This window comes from Hippocampus bargibanti, linkage group LG04 (assembly GCF_051943395.1).
Source record: "Hippocampus bargibanti isolate YZ-2025 linkage group LG04, ASM5194339v1, whole genome shotgun sequence".
NCBI lineage: Eukaryota > Metazoa > Chordata > Actinopteri > Syngnathiformes > Syngnathidae > Hippocampus > Hippocampus bargibanti.
In genome coordinates, this window is record NC_142737.1 from 17,325,575 (window position 1) to 17,334,642 (window position 9,068).

The 9,068-nt window shown below is 41.2% G+C and overlaps 1 protein-coding gene across 3 annotated transcripts in view; it reads right to left on the bottom strand.

Moving 5' to 3' along the window:
- inpp5jb (inositol polyphosphate-5-phosphatase Jb) overlaps positions 1-7,870 on the bottom strand; it is a 41,506-nt gene extending 33,636 nt beyond the window's left edge. For 2 of the 3 annotated variants that reach the window (XM_088994452.1, XM_088994451.1), the window contains exon 1: positions 6,910-7,868. The gene's annotated coding sequence lies outside the window, so the exon portion shown is untranslated. Of the gene's footprint in view, positions 1-973; positions 1,028-6,909 lie in introns of all 3 variants that reach the window. The other variant, XM_088994454.1, reaches the window with a different exon arrangement.
- Between the last annotated feature and the right edge of the window lie 1,198 nt (positions 7,871-9,068).

Genomic DNA, 9,068 nt, shown 5'->3' on the forward strand with positions numbered 1-9,068 from the left:
AGTGTCAATAGTCATGCTAAATTGTCACGTGCGAGTTGACAGCTCGGCCGTGGCCGCCGCTCGCGACACTTCAATTTCATTTCATTTCAACGAGTCACTGTCACTTCACCAGTGACATGATTACGACGAAAGTGCTTCGCTATGTCTTGTGCTGGCAAATCCAACAGTTTGCTTTGCACGAGGTGATTGTTAGACGCGAGTGTGCCATTTTATTCGCCCCGCCCGCCTTCTTTTGTCACATTTTATTCCGCGTCCGTGGAATCATCGGACTCGCGCCTTTTGTTGTCATAAAATCTCTGCCAGCACCTACGGGACTCGAAGTGAATGCAGATGACATCGAGGAGCTTGTTGCTGACCATAATGAGGTCACCAACACAGAGAATTTGATTTGTCTTCAAGAGGACAAGCAGAAGCAGGCCATTCAACAGTTGATGTGCAGGCTTTTATTGAACAGTTCCATTCAGAAAAGGCTATGGACACTTTGGACACCCCTGAGCATTGTCTAAATGCTTTCCAAACAGCCTAGAGTCATAAGAAGTCATCAACATGATGAATGATAATGTGATGCCTCAGTTTTGTAAGACCTTAGAAGTCAGAAAGCAACAGGTGTCAATTAAGAGCCATCAATGACCATCACAAATGTAAATAAAGTGACTTTATTATACAGTGCAGTGTATTTCTTTCATTAAAATACAATAGCACATTTATTATACATAGGATAAGGTATGTTGTGTGTCGTTTTAAGGCTTATTTAGTTGAAAAGTATATTTTATGGAAACCCGGAAATGGATTATTCCCATTTTAATGGTTTCCTATGGAATTTTTTTTTTAGATACACACTTTTCGCCTTACACACGCTGTCTGTGAACCAATTAAGTTCATAAGTTGAGGTCTCACTGTACATATGTTTTGTGTCCGATAATAGGAGACCAGTGTAACCTGCATACTGTCCCATCTTGTCTAATGTGTCTACCTTTTCTGCAGTAACCAGGGAGATGCTCGGTCACTTCATTTCAACTCAGAGCACCTGTCAAACATGAACACACCAAACACAAGGTCGAGCTGCATGAGCCACAACACGACACAAGTCAGCAACAAGACACAGTAGCTGTAGCCGCCGTAGCAAAAAAAGGAGCAAAAAGCTACAAAATATTTAATCCTTGAATAATAGCTCAATTCCATTTGAGGGATGAGAATGCCAAGACACAATCGAGATTTTAATCAAAACCAAGTGTGAGCTAAATTATCTCTATTCAAATGATGATCCTGATAAAACATCATCATATTCCATTTGGACAATTAAAAACGGTTACGTCAAAATGCAATCCAATCTCTCCCTTTTTATATTCCCTTCACCAACGCTGACTAAAAAGAGGACATGAATATCTTCTTGCGCGTGGAGCTGCAAACAAGAAAGTTGTAAAAAAGAACTGACACAGATCCATTAGTATGTGTGAATGAAGTCACTTTATACTCTTGTGTGGCCAACCATATTGTGCAACAAATTACGAATTGAGGCACAAAAAATACACACACAAAAAAACAACAGCAACTGTGCTATGTCCTGATTACACATGACCTTAAGGAGAGGTCCACCATGACTTGGAGCAAAGAGCTTCACATGCTCCTATCTTTGCCTAGCAGTTATGGATAACCAAGGTCCATGGACACCTTTAAACAGGGGAGGGCTGTATAATGAAGCTCAACGTGGCCAGCGGGTGGGTGGCTCAGAAATGATGAAACGAAAGATAGACAGACGGTTGAGCGAGACGTCACATTTTAGTGGCAACGCATGGCATGCAGGACAAAACACTTCCTTGGGGTACTGTCTATTTAATCCCCCGCTCACCCCCCTCTCCTTTGCTGTCTCTAATCCTCACTGTGGAACTCAACTTGACCTCACTTCCATGCATTCAATCTTCTGACTAATTGTCTCTATCAAATTGCTATTCTACTTTAGTATTTTACTTTACTTTCATCTATGATCTTCCTGCTCATGTCATCTCAACATAGGAAATTAACTCATTCACTGCCAGAGGATGTGCAAAACTGTGTCCAGTGTAATCCAGTCCAGGTTTTTGTCATTTTCACTCAAATTGCAGGACCCACAGAATATTGAGTTTGAGGACTATATACAAACATTCAATGCGGTGGAAGAAAACTTAGACTCTCTTCGTTCATCAGAAAAAAAGAGTTAATTCCTACATTATACTGGTCTGGATTTATCTGGGCTTGAAATGGGGGCGGCTGTACAAAAGGAAAAAGCTGCTCCCTCGTGGGAGGGAAAAACATTGCCATAGGTCGGACCAGCGCTTTATCGACACCCCCCCTTCCCCTGCAAGACAAATCAAAACTCGAACACATTTGTGAATGGTGCTCCACGTCATGCTTTTCAATTCCTGAATACATTTGGGAGTGGCAGTGAATGAGTTAAAAGACGCCAGAGACAGGACAAGCAAATAGGCAGTAAGGCTCTGATGTCGACGTAAATTTTGTCAATAACATTTGAAAGTGACTAAAATATATTGACACATATTTTCACCGTACCCGCAGTGAAGGAGAAAATGACAAAAACAAACACCAGATCAGAAGGACATCTTGAGGTCAGGCGGAAACTACATATAAGACGTACACAGTCAAATAAACATGGAGTGCAGCTGATCTTCCTTTTTCCCCCCTTTTGAAATGTATGTCACAGCAAGAGCGAAAATGATTTTCAACGCCAAGAACATTCAGGACAGATTAGCATTCCCCATTCTGCTCACGTCCGCAGAGGAGAGAGTGGAACAATTTGATAATAGCAAATGTGTCATGGTGTTTACATGCACCTTCCTGAGGGCAAGTGAGATGGAAGTGGAGTGGAGGTAGGGGAAGTCAAGGAACGAGCTTGATGTACTCCTATGTAGACCCCCAGGTTCTGACGATATCAATAGCTCTGAATAGCTACTGACGGTTTAGTTTTGAGTTAGTTAGGAGTAAATGAAAAGATGTGTGCACAGTCTGATCACGCACATTGCGAGCCGTATCTGGATTTCTTGTGTACAATTTGGCAATGGTTCTACAATACCGCAAACTAAATTTAGACTGTGGATGGTCAACGCACTGTCAGACTGGCCATTGGTCCATTTTTGAAGATAAATTGTTGACTGTAGAGAGCAGTGTTAAGTTGTGATGTATGGTGCACCTTTCATGCAGAGGCGATGAACTTAACTGCCGTATCCTGCAGTGAAATATATACCTGTATTTAACCTGTTTAGGGGAGTCATCATATCATGTTGAGCGATTTTGAATGATATACAGGACAAACAGATAGTAGCAGAGTAAAATCTTTGAGTGCATTGATTCTTATGAAAACGTACACAAAAAGAGTCGTCCTTTACTCATTTACTACCAGACGTGCAAAAATGTGTCCACTCCAGTGCCAGGGTTTTTGTCATTGTCACTCAAATTCCAGGACCCACAGAATATTGACTTTTAGGACTACATAAACATTCAATGCAGCGTAAGAAACCTTTCATCAGAAAAAAAAACAATTTAATTCTTAAATTATATGGGTCTGGAGTTGTATGAGATTGAAATGAGGGCGGCCTTCCAAAATACAATGCAATGCAATGCATACATATTGGTTTATTTAGGGCTTTAACAACAGCTGAAGCTGGAACAAAGCGGTAACATGGAAAAAGGGCAATTCTGCCCCCTTGTGGAAAGGAAAAAAACATTGCCAGAGGCCATGGCCAGTGTTTTATCGGCACTCAAACAAGAAAAAAAACTGAACAAATTCTGAAATAGCGTCAGATTTTCAATTCCCGAATAAATTCGTGAAGAGCAGTGAATGAGTTAATGTCGGCAGTTTTGTGCCATCTTTGAATGAGGATTTACCTCATATATGCTTATTTTTTTGTTTATGTCAGAGCCAGGCAGTTGACGAGTGGTTCTTTTGCAACTAAAATAAATTAAGACCTGGCATGTACATATTACATATTTTGTCAGTGATTAAAATGTCATTTTTCTCACACATCCGGTGTGGTTCTCTGTGGCCCTCTCCAGTAGAACTGATGAAAAATTGTGACCCCTTCTATTGTTTAACTTGCCCATCCCTGATTTAGTCCAATATACATATTGTAAATATATCCTCAAACAGAAGTTGATGGTGTCAACAACTGATAGAATTATAAAGGGGTCTTGAGAAAAATGTCTCCTTTGTATGGAGGCCCTTGAGAGAAAAAAAAAGGTCTGCCAACCTCTGCATTAAATTATTCATGAAGGTCCAGAGAATGTATACAGCAAAGTCGCATTGTCATGTACAGCCTCCGAGGTTAGTACATATCATGTTTGGCCCACATTGCCTGTTGTTTCATTTTGACATTGCAGCCAAAAGAGAGTGTTGTCGTTTAAGGCCTTCGGGGCCTTATGGGCCAGTCAGGGGGTTGGGGGTTGGGGGGTGGCACCCATGTTGACCTTCGCACTAATGACATGCTGCCACAGCTGGAAATGTTTCTTCCAGGTCCTCGTGCCTAACCACCGCAGCATTCTGCTCAGAGTGGTGTGTCATGTTCCTGATCACCCAGAGCTTCAGTGACGGAATGTCAAAAGTATTTTGTGAAATAGTAAATAATAAATGTCCAGCCATCCATTTTGTATAGCACCTTTTACTCACTTAGTTCACTGTTCAGCTGGAGCCTATCTGGCACTTTGATTCAAAATAAATGTTCACACTTACATTCACACAGAGGAGCCGCTTCAATTAACATTTGATGGAGATAGGATCAGAAAAAAATCGAACCTTTTAAGATTTGACAACATTCACAGACAATGAATGACTTATTGAGATCCATATCATGTGCCACTTAGGGAACCTGATCACTTTAAGTGACACACAGCAGGGTGGAGGAACTAAAACCCACAGCGTAGGTGGACTGAAACTTAAGCTAGTGAAGTCTAATGACTGCAAATTAACTCACTTCACTGCTTACATGTTCCTTCCCGTCAAGATCCGAGCAAAAGCGTTGCACAAGTAGCATACAGTTGACGTCTCAAGCAATATTAAGGCCAATTTAACTCAAATGAAATGAAGCAGGGACACACATTATCACCTGGTACTATACAAAAATGCATATTTGCATGACACGGTAGAACTTAACAGATACACTACAATGTAGCTCTCACACTTGACATTCGTTACATAAGGCAAATGTGTCCTGTCAGTTCCACATTTAGCTATCGCCACAGTGTGTCCCTGGGTCAGAGCTCATTTGCATATCGCAAAAGAAAAGAGATCTCTTGTGGGTACATATTCACGTGGCCTAATTAAACAATGGTTTCAAGGACATTTGAGTGATTAGACAAAGAGGATGAGGGTCATAGGATTCCCTTTTGTTCCATCATCATAAGTGTGTGTGCATATATATATATATATATATATATATATATATATATATATATATATATATATATATATATATATATATATATATATATATATATATATATATACTCACTCATAGAGTCCTAAAATTTAGAGTAGCTGGAGATCTACATCCACATTAAAATAAAATAAAATAATAATAATAATAATAATAATAATAATAATAATACATAGTGACAAGGCAAAACTACTAGTTACCATTTTGGTGCTCGTAGTACCCAGAAGGCTACCTTTCATCACTTTGCTGCTGTGAAATGTAAATTTCTCCACTGTGAGACTAATAAAGGCAAATCCAATCCAATCCAATCCAATCCAATTCTAGTGCATGAAGCATGGCTCTTGGTAGGGCTAAGTATTGCTTCTAGTTCAGCACAGTATTACTAGTAGGCTTTAATTGTGAACTTGTTTCATGTTATATTATCAGAATCAGAACGCCTTTAATCGTCCGACAATGGGGAAATTTGCATGATGCTTATTTTACATTAGGTGTTTGGGAAAGTGCTATCTAAATTAAGATGTATTGTATTCTATAGTAGGCCAAAAAGTGTCACAATGAATACTGCGAATAGTGAAAATCAGTAATTATTTTAAGCACACCTCCCCCAATCCCGATGTTCCCAACTGTCTGGTGATGCCACAAATAGACAGCAAAACTCTACTTTCCTCAAAACGAGACCCCTCAATCGAAATATATTTTCCTGACACCAAATCCCACCAGTTGGCGCACAAATGATGTACAAAAACAGCAAACAGGTGTGGATTTCAAAATGTTATGTTATTAACTTACATTGGCAGACGAGTGAGCACAACAGGGTCCATACTTGTTTACAAAACTTAAAAGGGGAGCTTGCAATCTTCTACAATTTCAAGAAGAAAAAAGGTTTTATTGGATTACGTAAAACAACTTGAAACTAGTTGATGATAAATGTTGTTACTAACAGAAAAGCAATTTATTTTTATTTGTAATGGAATGTCACTCAATGTTGTTGGTATGAAGTTGTTGTTTTTTGGAAGGCTGCATGGTTTACCCATGTGCCATCTGTCTGATTGTTTGTATTTTCTTGGGTAAAGTCTTTTTTGTCTATTTGAGGCACAAGATGGTGCCAGAAATGGTTGATTTGTTTTCCCACAGGTCATGTTTATCATCAAATCATTATCTACGGGTGTGGTGATGTGTGTGCAAACTCCTTGTTTAAGGTGAATATCAAGCATATGACAATACAACATTGAAAATAAATGATGCTCAAACAGCCTTCCATAAATTAACATCTAAATTCAGTTGATTTATTTAACCAAATTAACAGCGACTGTAGTTTTTTTGATGGGGTCCTTTTATGGAATTCTGCATTTCGATATGTATTTGGTTGTGAACGCCAAGAAACGCAACACATCCGTGCAATTGTCATCCATACAAACGAGACACTTACAGAACAAACACAAAGATGACGTAAGTACGCTTGCGGGTGTTTATATTCGTCACTCACCTGTTTTGTGCTGATTTTAAAATGATGATAGTTTTTCAGACGTTACCATAAAACAAAAACGAAAACAAAGCCTCTCTTCGGTTGACAGCAAAAGACGAGCTTTGTGACAGCATCGGCATCCCAGCGCCTGCCTGTCGTCCTCGGCCAGAGAGAACACGAGAGGCGGGCTGGATGTTGGAGACACAGCCAAGGCGGCGGGAGGGCGCAGGCAAGCAGCAGCCTACATCTCTTGTACACGACCACCTACTCACCCAGTCTCTCCCACCCCCTCAAATAACCCTCCTGGCCCCCCACCCTTCCTCCCTCACCCAGCGCACGATAAACAGAGACAAGCACCGCCTCGTTGCTACCGAGTGTCCTTCAAACCAGCTCCTGAGGAGTACAAGGCTTCCGGAAACCGCTGGTGAAGGACACTTGACGATTCGAGGCGAGTATTGACTGGACGAAACGTGACACCGACTACTTGTACTAGTCTGGAACGACCCCCACCCAACGCCCACAGCCACACCGACGGCTTCTGTTTGTGACTGGACCAAACGCCGGCTGCTTGGACATGATTGGATCGAGATAAGAAGAACTAAAGTGGCTGTAACGGCCCTTATTCTGCGGGAAATTCAAGCCATACCGCCCCCGATGGTCATAATGGAGAAATGCCTAAACACGAAGAGCACAAGAACAGAGGCGTTTAGTCATATTGGTGGTCAGAGACTAATTCGCCCATAGCTAGTTTTTTTTTATATGTTTTATCCTCCTCTGCAGACACTGGCAGCTGTGTTACTGCAACCTGCAAGGGTGTCTTGTTGTCGGTTCTGCATATTGAGTGTCACTTTGAAAAAGCAAGACACAGGAGTTTTGATTAAAAGTTTGAATCAAAACTCCTGTGTCGTGCTTTACACCTGTCATCATGGAAACATGATCATCATATTTCCATGATGACAGGTGAGGCACGGCCTCACCTGCCTCCCCTGACTGCACGTCACTGATTAAAATAATGTTTCATCTATAATAATATTACCTCTTGCCTTCTCTTCTTTGGCCCCATGGCCCTGGAGTAATGCAGATTCATTTCGCTGACAATCGCACCCGCAGGTTTGTTTTGTGACTGTCTTCTTTGATTTGTTTTTGCAAATTAAAATGCATCCAGTTTTTATCAAATATTTGGGGCCATAGGCAGTGGTGTCAGACTCAAGGCAAAGATATACCGAGTTGAAGTCATTCAGCCCTGACTGAAAATCCCTTCAAATCCCTACCTTAACCATGCCTTCCAAACATTTAAACCATCTTTTTTTCTCACTGTAATTTTAGAAACCTACTTCTATTTACTTGTAAGCTTTTTTTTAAACATTTTCTGTTAATGTGTTTAAATGTTAGTTTTCAATGTACATTCCTCTAGTAATTTGGGAAACGACTGTTGTTTTGGTGGCCCGGTCATCGAGTGGTTCGCACACCGACTTCACCGTGCAGAGGTCGTGAGTTCAAGACCTGGTCCGACCTCCCTTTGTGGAGTTTGCATGTTTTCTCCGGGTCCTCTGGTTTCCTCCCACATTCCAAAAACATGCATGGCAGGATTATTGAACACTCTAAATTGTCCCAAGGTGTGAGTGTGAGAGTTACTGGTTGTTCGTCTCTGTGTGCCCTGCGATTGGCTGGCAACCAATTCAAGATGTGCCCTGTCTTGTGCCCGAAGACGGCTGGGATATGCTTCACCACCCCCCGCGACCCTAATGACGAAAAAGTGGTCTGTAAAATGGATGGATTGATTTTTGTTTCGTCTGTTTTGCTTTTGAATGTTGCAAATTGTTGGGCTACACCCTGATACAGTGAGTGGACAGTCAATCACAGGGCACACATGTATGAACAAGTATTTGAACTCACTCTTAAGGACAATTTAGACTAGTGTTCCATCAACCTGCCATGCATGTTTCTAGAACGAGTAATGAAAGTAGGCACTCTGAGAAAAGCCACACAAGCATGGGTAGAACTTGCAAACTACACTCAGGAAGCCCGCAACCGGAATCAAACCAAGCACCTTTGCACTGTGAGGCGAACATGCACAGCAGTAGATCACAGTGCCGCTTTCCTTGAAAAAAATATTTTGGGGAAAAAATGGTGCCTTAAGAGCAGTGGCTGGCCGTGGATTTCATTGCTAGGCCTTCAGT